Source organism: Phyllostomus discolor, chromosome 9, assembly GCF_004126475.2.
Source record: "Phyllostomus discolor isolate MPI-MPIP mPhyDis1 chromosome 9, mPhyDis1.pri.v3, whole genome shotgun sequence".
Taxonomy (NCBI): Eukaryota; Metazoa; Chordata; class Mammalia; order Chiroptera; family Phyllostomidae; genus Phyllostomus; species Phyllostomus discolor.
The window spans coordinates 66692860-66704727 of record NC_040911.2 but is presented as its reverse complement, the minus strand read 5'-3'; the positions used below and the strand labels follow the sequence as shown (position 1 = coordinate 66704727).

At 40.5% G+C, this 11868-nt stretch overlaps 1 protein-coding gene across 1 annotated transcript in view; it reads left to right on the top strand.

Annotated features, from left to right (window-relative positions):
- The window catches only part of DTD1 (D-aminoacyl-tRNA deacylase 1), a 325980-nt gene that overhangs the window by 180799 nt on the left and 133313 nt on the right, over positions 1–11868 (top strand). The gene's annotated exons all lie outside the window — the stretch shown is intronic.

Sequence of the window (11868 nt, the reverse complement as noted above, 5' to 3'; positions counted from 1 at the left end):
TAAAATCCTCAACAAGATACTGGCAAACCGCATCCAACAGTACATTAAGAAGATCATACACCATGACCAAGTTGGATTCATCCCAGGTATGCAAGGATGGTACAATATACGCAAATCAGTAAATGTAATACATCACATAAACAAAAGCAAAGACAAAAACCACATGATCATATCGATAGATGCAGAAAAAGCATTTGATAAGGTACAGCACCCATTTATGATAAAAACACTCAGTAAAGTGGGAATAGAGGGAGCATTCCTCAACATAATAAAGGCCATATATGAGAAACCTACAGCCAACATTATACTCAATGGGCAAAAATTAAAATCTTTTCCACTAAGAACAGGAACAAGACAAGGATGTCCACTTTCACCACTTCTGTTCAATATAGTACTGGAGGTTCTAGCTACAGCAATCAGACAAGAAAAAGAAATAAAAGGAATCCAAATCGGAAAGGAGGAAACAAAACTGTCACTCTTTGCAGATGACATGATAGTGTACATAGAAAATCCTATAGACTCCACCAAAAAACTGCTTGACCTAATAAATGAATTTGGTAAAACAGTGGGATACAAAGTCAATATCCAGAAATCAAAGGCATTTCTGTACACCAACAATGAAACAGCAGAAGCAGAAATCAAGAAAAAAAACCCATTTGAAATAGCAAAAAGGAAAATGAAATACCTAGGAATAAACCTAACCAAAGAGGTAAAAGACCTGTATTCAGAAAACTACATAACACTGAGGAGAGAAATCAAGGAGGACAGAAACAAATGGAAACATATACCGTGTTCATGGATTGGAAGAATTAATATCATTAAAATGTCCATACTACCAAAAGCAATCTACACATTCAATGCAATACCGATTAAAGTACCAATGGCATATTTCACAGACATAGAACAAACACTTCAACAATTTATATGGAACCATAAACGACCCCGAAGAGCTGCTGCAATTTTGAGAAAGAAGAGTAAAGTAGGAGGAATCACAATACCTGACATTAAACTATACTACAAGGCCACTGTAATCAAAACAGCCTGGTACTGGCATAAAAACAGGCACATGGACCAATGGAACAGAACAGAGAGCCCAGAAATAAACCCAAGCCTCTACGGTCAATTAATATTTGACAAAGGAAGCAGCAACATAAAATGGAATAAAAATAGCCTCTTCAACAAATGGTGTTGGGAGAACTGGACAGCTACGTGCAAAAAAATGAAACTCGAGCACCAACTTACACCTTATACAAAAATAGATTCAAGGTGGATAAAAGACTTAAATATAAAGCGTGACACCATTAAAGTCCTAGAAGAGAACGTAGGTAGGAAAATCTCAGATATTTCACGCAGAAACTTTTTTACTGACTAGTCTCCTAGAGCAAGGGGCATAAAGGAAAGAATAAACAAATGGGACCTCATCAAAATTAAAAGCTTTTGCACAGCTAAGGAAAACAGTATCAAAATAAAAAGAGAACCAACTGTATGGGAAAACATATTTGCTAATGATACCTCAGACAAGGGTTTAATCTCCAAAATATATAAAGAACTTACGCGACTCCACTCTAAGAAGACAAGTAACCCAATTAAAAAATGGGCAAAGGACTTGAACAGACAATTCTCCAAGGAGGACATACAGAAAATCCAAAGACACATGAAGCGATGTTCAATATCGCTAGCCATCAGAGAGATGCAGATTAAAACCACAATGAGATACCACTTCACACCAGTCAGAATGGCCATCATAAACAAAGCAACAAACAACAAGTGTTGGAGAGGTTGTGGAGAAAAGGGGTCCCTAGTGCACTGTTGGTGGGACTGCAGACTGCTACAACCATTATGGAAAGCAGTTTGGAACTTCCTCAGAAAACTAAAAATGGATCTGCCTTTTGACCCAGCAATTCCATTGCTGGGACCCTATCCTAAGAACACTAAAACACCAATACAAAAGAACCTTTGCACCCCGATATTCATAGCAGCACAATTTACAATAGCTAGGTGCTGGAAGCAACCTAGATGCCCATCAGTAAATGAATGGATCAAAAAACTATGGTACATTTACACAATGGAATTCTATACAGCAGAAAGAAAGAAGGAGCTCATACCCTTTGCAACAGCATGGATGGAGCTGGAAAGCATTATGCTAAGTGAAACAAGCCAGGCAGTGAAAGACAAATACCACATGATATCACCTTTAACAGGAATCTAAACAACAAAACAAAACAAAACAAAAAACTAGCAAAATATAACCAAAGACACTGAAATAGGGGATAGTCTGACAGTGGCCAGAGGGGAGAGAAGAGGGAATTTCAGGGGGGAATGGGTAGGGATTACAGGAACAAATTTGGAGGACACATGGACAAAAACTAAGGGTGGGGGGTAATGGGGGGAAGGGGGGAGGGTTGGGTGGAGGGGCTGGAACGGGAGTAGCAGGGGAGAAAACTGTACTTGAATAATGATTGAAATAAAAAAACAAACAAACAACAACAACAACAACAAAAAATCCCAAAGTCCCTTAAAACACCGACAAACACACACAGTCCTTCCTTCTCCCCCTTTGTCCAGTCTGGGGTGCCATATCTCAGGAGAAGAAATAGAAGTCTGTGGCTCAGGCAGCCCCCAGTTCTTCTCAGTACTCCATCTCAGATGGTAGGCCTCCCACAGTTCCCGGCACCATCAGCTGTGTTGCCGGGATGTCTGCTAAAGCCGGGTGGTGGTTCCTCCTTCTAAAGCTGCAGGGGTCCCCACTCTGGCAAAGCTGCGTGGCTCTCCTTTGTATTGCCACAGCTGCGTGGTTCTCTCTCTGCAATGGCTGTGAGGAGGGGGGTTGCCAGTCTGCCAAAGCCGAGTGGTAGTTCTCTGCTAAAGCTGCCTGGTGATTCTCACAGGGCTGCAGGGGTCCCCACTCTGCTAAAGACTGAGTGGTTCTTCTCCCGCTGCCCCAATGGGAGAAGAACAATGGCTGCACAATGGCTGCCATGTCTGGGTTTAAATCCCCATGCCAATCTTCCTCTACAGCCCCATTTCGAACTCCTCCCACAATTGGCTACACTTGCCAGCACTCTCATATCCTTCCAGCTTTACTGGGCTGCCACCATGAGTCTGGGCAGGCATGGCCCCATGTCAGGGAGCCAGTCTTCTCCAGGCTCCCATGCAGGCGCTGTAACTTGGAGGACCTGCCCCTCAGTTACATCTTTGTGGGGAAGTTACTTCCATTCCCCTGGCTCAGAGCATGGCCACAGCTACTTAACATATCTATGTAACCAGTTGAAGGTTATAGATATGTTAAATGACCACACCAGAGGTTAGCTGCAAAGTTGTTGCTATGCAAAACAGCTCTCAATGGCCCTGCTCCATGTGTCCCTTCTCCCAGCTCACACCTGTGGCGGGAAGTGGGTGAAGACATCCTAATATTTCCTGGACACCTTGAGTTCTGGACCCTATTCCAAATCCCTATTTGGGGTTCCCCCTCTTGACTGTACCCTACTACAGTATATTGTCCCAGGCTCCCCCCTTGTTGTTCTGTAACAAGGGCAGTGGTTTGCCCTTCTTCTTTCTCTGATGGGTCCAAGAAAAGTTGTTGGTTTCTAGTTTGTTCAGCTTTTTCTTAAAAAAAAAATTACTTTAAATTATTTTCCCCCCTGGCTGGTATGGCTCAGTTGGTTGGAGCATCATCCCATAGACCAAAGTGTCACAAGTTTGATTCCTGGTCAGGGAACATAGCTAGGTAGCAGATTTGATTGCTAGTTGGGGCACATACAAGAAGGCAGCCAATCAATGCTTCTCACATGATGTTTCTTTATTTCTCTTCCTTTTTCTCTAAAGCAATTAAAGAAAATGTCACTGGGTGAGGATAAAAAATAATATAATTTATTTACCAGTTAAAGTTGACATACAATATTATATGAGTTTCAAATGTATAACACAGTGATTAGACAAATGTGATATACCTTAAAAGTGATATACCTTTATGTCCCTTAAAAGTGGTCTTCCTGATAATGACTCCCAAGATCTTTAAATGCTGACACAAAAGCCGTAAGTCTCTCAAATCCTTTTTTAAGTGACAGTGCCTGAGAACTGGTCTCCACAGAGTCACACACAGTTTTGACAAAAAACTTCTGGAAGGAAGAGAGAGACTAGACTATCCTAGAGATCAGCTGTGAACAGAAGTCAGTCATCTTTCAGTGTAGTAAAGGAGAGGTGTGGAAGGCGTAAGATGCTAGGCATCTGTCACAAGTTAAGGACTTTTTTTTGCAGATATGTATAAAGTCAAGTCTGTTCTCCTTGTAAAGAGTTGTCAGCTGGGCTCACAGGAAGGGTGTTTGTTCTGTCATTGGTATGTGGCTATGGGTGACTGCAGGGGCAGAAGTGTCAGGGGTGGAGGGAAGACCTTCAGACATCCTGGGAGAGGCTGATGCTCCAGACTCTTGGGTAAAAAATCCTCTCTCTTGTGTGTGCATTTGGATTTCTGCTGTTTCCACATGCTTAGCTCCAGCTAAGTTACCAAATTCATGAAACTAAGAAACAGCACATTTCATACTTCATGCTTTTGTTTTGTCTTTCCTTAAAGTAAGGTATCTAAATGAGAACTTGTGCTTTAATATGATATCCCAAATGACTGATAAAGGAGCTAAATGATGTAGCCTAGAAGTGTGGGGTATTAATTCTAACCAATGGGAATAGGAAATGGGAAAGAACCAGGCACCTCTTGCTTCTCTTTGGTCAACTCTTTTTCTTTTTGACTGCCCAAAGAAGTGCAATGTGCTGAGCAAACACACCTCCTGGGCAAACACCTGTCATTTGCAGAGCCCTTATAAAACAGGAGCCTAGTTGGGCAAGCATTTATTCCCAGTCTTACTTCTTTTCTCTGGGATATCACTTTTGCCATCCCAGATCTGTACTTCCCAAGTGAAGTGTCAGCACCCCAGTGTTTGCTGCAGGGCATGTTTCCTGGAGGACCCAGGCTGGGACACATCCTTATATATATCAATTACATATGTACTTACCTGTTTTGGAATAATAGTATGCTGTAATTTCTGTTCTGTTTTCACTTAAAGTTATTTTATAAAATATATGCCCCATTTTAGTGGAGAGTTCCAGCCAAGATAAAGGTGTAGGTAGAAACCCTTCCCTTCCTCGCACAACCAAAAGAAGGATAACAATCAATCTAAAATCAATAAACAACAGAAGTGCCAGAAAAATCAAACTGCATGGAGCTCCATCCACCAAGGAATTAAAGAAACAGTCGACCAGAACAACCAGATGGGTAAGAACCTGCAGCCAGGTGGTGCACCACGTGGACGGGGCCAGCTGAGAGAAACCACCATGAGGCTGCAGACTGTGAGATGTGAGGCTGACTGAAGGGAAACTGTGACAGCGGACTATGGACTACAGCAGTGGCTGTGGTGGGAGAAACTCCCAGTCTCACACAAGAGTTCATTGGAAAGTAGTCTAGAGACAAGCATGTGAACTGCATCGTTCCCTCACTGGCCCCACCCCACAGAGGATTGCCCTGTCCTGATGAATACCTAAGGCCCCAACCCCATACAACTTAACAGGTGTGCTGAGACTAAGAAATATGACGCAAAATAAAAGAACAGAGCAAAACTCCAGAAATAGAGCTAAGCAATGAGGAGATAGCCAACCTATCTGATGCAGAATTTAAAGCCATGGTAATCAAAATGCTCACAGAACTGATTGAACCTGGTCGAAAAATGAAAAAACAAATGAAAGATGCCCAAAATGAAATTAATCAAAATATTTAGGGAACCAACAGTGACAGGAAGGAAACCAGGACTCAAAGCAATGATTAGGAACAAAAGGAAGAAATAAACATCCAACTGGAAGAGAATGAAGAAACAAGAATTCAAAACTGAAGAGAGGCTGAGGAATCTCTGGGACAACCCAAAACTTTCCAATATCCAAATTATAGGGGTGCCAGAAGGAGAAGAACAACAGCCAGAAATTGAAAACTTATTTGAACAAATAATAAAGGAGAACTTCCCTAATCTGGCAAAGGAAATAGATTTCTAGGAAGTCCAGGAAGCCCAGAGAGTCCCAAAGAAGTTGGACCCAAAGAGGAACACACCAAGGCACATCATCATTGAGTTACCCAAGATTAAAGATAAGGAGAGAATCTTAAAAGCAGCAAGAGAAAAGGAGACAGTTACCTACAAAGGAGTTCCCATAAGGCTATCAGCTGATTTCTCAAAAGAAACCTTTCAGGTAAGAAGGGGCTAGAAAGAAGTATTTGAGGTCATGAAAGGCAAGGACCTTTATCCAAGATTACCCTATCCAGCACAGCTATCATTTAGAATGGAAGGGCAAATACAGTGCTTCCCAGATAAGGTCAAGTTAAAAGAGTTCATCATCACCAGGCCCTTATTATATGAAATGTTAAAGGGACTTACCTAAGAAATAGAAGATAAATAATAGGAACAATAAAATGACAACAAACTCACAACTATCAGCAAATAAGCCTAAAAGAAAAGACAAACAACAAAAGCTAAGCAAACAAGCAGAACAGGAAAAGAATCAGAGAAATGGACATTACATGGAGAGACTTCAGTGGGGAGGGGGAAGGGAGAAATAGTGGGGGAAAGGTACAGGGAAGAAAAAGCATAATTAGTAGACATAAAATAGATGGGGAGAGATAAAAAATGTTATAGGAAACAGAGAACTGAAAGAACTTATATGTAGAACCCATGGACATGAACTAACCGGCAGGGAATGCTTGAAGGTTGGGGGGTGCAGGGTGGAGGGGGGATAAAGGGGAAGAAATTAGGAAAACTGTAATAGCATAATCAATAAAATATACAAAAAATATATATATTCCCCATTTTAGACATTCTTAATCGTGACTGTAAATGACTGCAGAGTATTTGATCATATGAATATACCAACTTTTTAAAAGCTGGTGTCTTATTGTTAGGGATTTAAGTTATTTTCTTTTTTCTTTTTTTGCAAATGCCGTAGTATATGTCTTTGCACATTTATTTTTGCATACACCTTTGGTGATTTCTATTGGATACATTTTGAAAAGTTGAATTCCTATTATATTTTCTTGTTTATATTACTAGATAATGCCAATTAGCCCTCCAGAAAGTTTATAGTTTATATTTCTAATAGCAATAGTGTATGCTTTTAAAGTCCTTGTCAATTTAGTAAATAAAAGCATACTAGCTATAATATAAATATCTTTTCTTAAATATGAGGTTTAAGAATCTTTATAAATAAGTTTATTAGCTATCTGAGTGCACTGACTTCTGGCCAAGGTGAAGGCATAGGTTAGTATACTTTGCCTCCTTGCATAACCAAAGGAAGTACAACAACAAATTTTAAAACAAAAACAACCAGTACTAACAGAAAGTCAGACTGTGTGGATTTCCAACAACCAAGGAGTTAAAGAAGAAACACTCATCCAGACTTGTTGGAGAGGTGGAGATGGGCAACCAGGCAGAGAGGATTTGCAGCAAGGTGGTGTCTGGAGGATGGAGTAGGCTAGGCAGCGGTTGGCAGACCAGGGAGTCCCACATTTGCATGTGGATAAACCTGGAGGAACAACTGAGGAGTGAGACAAACTCTGCAACCCAGGGTTCCAGCATGGAGAAATAAAGCCTCAAAACCTCTGACTGAAAAAAACTCGGGGTTGAGGAGGCAGGAGAAACTCCTAGCCTCTTAGGAGAGTTCATTTGAAAGACCCACAGGGTCCTAGAATATACACCAATTCACCTACCTGGGAATCAGCACCAGAAGGGCCCAATTTGCTTGTGGATAGCAGCAGGAGTGACTGAAACCAGCCAAAAGCTGAACAAGTGGCATTGTTTCCTCTAGGACCTCTCCCCCATATACAGTGCCACAACACAGTGATGTGGATTGCCTCACCCTGGCGAATACCTAAGGCTCTGCCCCTTACTATGTAACAGTGTGCTGAGATAAAAAATATGGCTCAAATAAAAGAACAGATCAAAGCTCCAGAAAAAATACAACTAAGCAACAAAGACAGCCAACCTATCAGATGCACAATTCAAAACACTGGTAATCAGAATGCTCACAGAAATGGTTGAGTATGGTCCTAAAATAGAGGAAAAAGTGAAGGCTATGAAAAGTGAAATAAAAGAAAATATACAGGGAATCAACAGTGATGAGAAGGAAACTGGGACTCAAATCTGGCCTGGACTAGAAGGAAGAAATAAACACTCAACCAGAATAGAACAAAGAAACAAGAATTCACAAAAATGAGGAGAGGCTTAGGAACCTCCAGGACAACTTTAAATGTTCCAACATCTGAATCATAGGGGTGCCAGAAAGAGAAGAAGAAGAGCAAGAAGTTGAAAACTTATTTGAAAACATAATGAAGGAGAACTTCCCCAAATCTGGCAAAAGAAATAGACTTCCAGGAAGTCCAGCAAGCCCAGAGAGTCCCAAAGAAGTTGAACCAAAGAGAAACACACCAAGGCACACCATAATTCCATTACCCAAATTAAAGATAAGGAGAGAATCTTAAAAGCAGCAAGAGGAAAGGAAAGAGTACCTACAAAGGAATTCCCATAAGACTATCAGCTGATTTCTCAAAAGAAACCTTGCAGGCAAGAAGGGGCTGGAAGGAAGTATTCAAAGTCATGAAAGGCAAGGACTTGCATCCAAGATTACTCTGTCCAGCAAAGCTATCATTTAGAATGGAAGGGCAGATAAAGTGTTTCCCAGATAAGGTCTAGTTAAAGGAGTTCAAAAGAAAAGAAGACAAAGAAGTTAAAGAAAAAGTAGATAAAATGTGAAGGATAAAATGACAACAAACTCACAACTATTAACAACCCAACCTAAAAAATACAAAAACAAAAACAAACTAAGCAAACAACTATAAGAGGAATAGAATCACAGATATGGAGATCATGTAGAGGGTTATCAGTGGATGAGAGGGAGGAGGAGAGAGGGGAAAAAGGTACATGGAATAAGTAGCATAAATGGTAGGTAGAAAATAGGCAGGGGGAAGTTAAGAATAGTATAAGAAATGGAGAAGCCAAAGAACTTACATGTATGACCCATGGACTTGAACTAAAGGAGGAGAATGTGGGTGGGAGGCAGTGTGCAGGGCAGAGGGGAATAAAGGGGGAAAATGGGACAACTGTAATAGCATGATCAGTAAAATATATGAAAAAAAGGAAAAATTATTAGCTATTTTAATTTTATGTGTGTGGAAATTGCTGTTCCTATTATTTCCCAGTTTTTCTTTTTAAAATCAAGATGTTCGTGTTATTATTATTTTAAGTCTTGTTATTTGTACAGAATGTTCTTCCTTGCAGTGAACCTCTTCTTTGGTCAACCTATGGACCAGTTTAGAACAACAGAGAGTCTTATGGAAGAGGTTTCATGAGAGGTTGAGCCACCACAATATATATTCACTCAATTTTACAAATATTTATTCAGCATCTTCTTTGTACCAGGCAGTTTTTAGACACTTGGGATATGGCAGTGAACAAAAAAAGATATGCATGGAGTTTGTATTCTACTGTGTTGGGGTGTGTGGAGCTCTGGAAATAGTATAAAAATAGACAAGTGTTGCAGATGATGAAGAATGTGATGTAGGAAAGTAAGGCAGGGAGGGACAGGGAATTCCTGGTAGGTTGATTTTTTAGGGAAGCCATTTACACCAAGAACTGAGGGAGGAAGGAGCCATGCAGAGGTCTTGGAAAGGCATTCTTGGTGGAGGGAATGCCCAGCATGGGCCCCAGAGAGGGACAGTGCTGGCTGAATTTGAGAAACAGCCAAATGAAAGCATGGCCCATGCACAGGGTGTAAGGGTGGTGATGCTGGTGGGAAGGAGATGAGGGGAAGCCAGGACCAGGAGATATAAGGCCCCAAATCCAAATTGCTTTAGAAATAAAAGGGATATGGATTGTAGATGTATTTTCTGATAAAAAAAGCTAGTGTTCCCCAAGTGTGGTGGCCCAGGTAAGACTTAGTGGAATAGAAAAGAAAGAGGAGGTGCATTATATTGGTAATACATAGATTTAGTGTTTTGAGTTAGCTTCACTGTCTTTTGACAGTAATGAAGAAGACAGTTGTCTAGAATTTGAGAAAACTTGTTTGCAAAAAAAAGGTGTTTGGACTTCTGCATCATCATGTCTCATTCCACCACTGAGGTTGTACAGTGAATGATTTCTGTCTTTAGGCAAAAGGTCATTTCCCAAAAGAGCAATCTGATACCAGGAGCTGGTTTCAAAGAAAGCAAAATATCTCTTATCTCTTTGAGTTAGTAAAGCTGATGTACCCAGCTATCTGTATTTAAAGCTACATCTCAGTACGAGAACATATTTCCCTGATTGTCAAAAAATGTTTGTTCATTCAGTAATCAATTAGTTCATCTATGAATATTTATCCATTATCTGCTGTACCACACAGTCCTGGGCATTGGGAATATAATGATGAACAGAACTGACATAGAGCCACTCCGACTTCAGATTTATGGGGGTAGGCAGCTATTCTCCCAATAATTTACAATTAAATATTAATTATAAATTGTGATAAGTACCATGACTTACTACAGTGTAAATTGAAGGTGACATGAGAGCATGGATGGGGGGAACCTGGACTCATCTGGAATGTCAGGCAAGCTTCCCTGAGGAAGTGAAGTTGAGTAGAAGTGAGTGTTAATGAGGTGAAGTGTTATGGGAAGAACATTCCAGGGAGCAGGAGCAGCATGTGCAAAGATACTGAGAAAAGACAGAACATGGTAACTCTGTGGTGTTCTTATTTAAGAGGTGACCCAAAAAGCCTCAGAATTTATTTATAATTGTGTATTTATTCTTACATGTTTAAACTATCAGTCATCTTCAAAGTGCTCTCCATCTGATGAATATACTTGTCAAGACATTTTTTCCACTGCTCAAAACAGTTTTTGAATTTGTTGATTTTAATGCCTTTTATTGCTTCTACCGTTTTTTTGTTAGACCTGTTCCACATCTGCAAAATGTTTCCCTTTGAGGACTTTTTTCATCTGGGAAAAAAGGTCACTTGGGGAGAAGTCGAGTCAATAAGAAGAGTGGGGCAGAGGGGTCATGCTGATTTTGGTGAAAAACTGCTGAAGACTTTGTTCTGTGTGGGCTGGTACACTCATAAATCACCCATTGTGAAATTGGGAAATATGTTAAAAGAGTCTTCAAAAGAAATTCACTGAAGCTGAACACAGCTGCAGCCTCTCACAACAACACCAGGTGGCACACTGAAACAGATGGGTTCCTGGAACACTCATCTTGCAGGGGGAAGCCTGTGCTACAAGTGGCTCATCCTTTAGAAGATAACTCTGAATTTTTGGGGGGTCCCCCCTTGTATAATGGCTGGGGAGTCTTTGTGTGTTATGTGCCTTTGAGTCAGCTCTGACTTCTGGCAACCCTATGAATTAGTGTTTTCCACAATCCTGTCTTCAGCAGCTCTGCTCAGCTCCTGTAGACTCACTTCTATGGCTTTTCTTTATGGACTCAAGCTGTCTCATATTTGGTCTTTCTCTTTTCCTGCTGCCTTCTGTTTCCCCCAGGATTATTATCTTTTCCAAAGAACCTTGCCTTCTCATGATGTGCCTGAACCTAGACATAGTTAAATATACTTTACGTCATAAGCACTCAATGCTTTAAGCATGGAAGGTCCTGTCTAGAACATCTACTTTACTATAATAGATGGCTCCTGACTTAAAAGGATTTGATTGGAGATTTTTCAGCTTTACAATGGTGGTAAAGTGGTATTTATTCCATAGAAATTGTACTTCTTGAATTTTAATCTTTTCACAGCCTAACAATATGTTATAGAATACTCTTAGGTAATGCTGGAAAGCGACAGCTAGATACAGCTTTCAGTCAGCCATGCCATCACAAG